We start from the raw sequence: 250 nt of genomic DNA, 5'->3' as shown, positions 1-250 counted from the left end.
GCGCGAAGGATTCTGGTAGCACGGAAATACCGCGAGAGGTGGGCGCCTTCTCGCGAGACGCTCGCGAGAGTGACACTTTGGAGGGCGGTTCCTGGGACTGGAGGGCGTGGTTCTGCCGTGATTGGAAAGGAACGAGATTAGGATTCCAGGCGGCTGCGGAAGGTATTAAAAACGAAAATGTGCCCGACAGAGTGTGAGGATTTAAAAAGTTGTCAAAGAAGGAACAGAGAGGCAATACTCAATCGAGCTG

Source organism: Myotis nattereri (assembly GCF_964212035.1).
Source record: "Myotis nattereri genome assembly, chromosome: 18".
Lineage (NCBI taxonomy): Eukaryota > Metazoa > Chordata > Mammalia > Chiroptera > Vespertilionidae > Myotis > Myotis nattereri.
The sequence above is the reverse complement of the archived record's forward strand: the minus strand, read 5'-3'. Positions refer to the sequence as shown.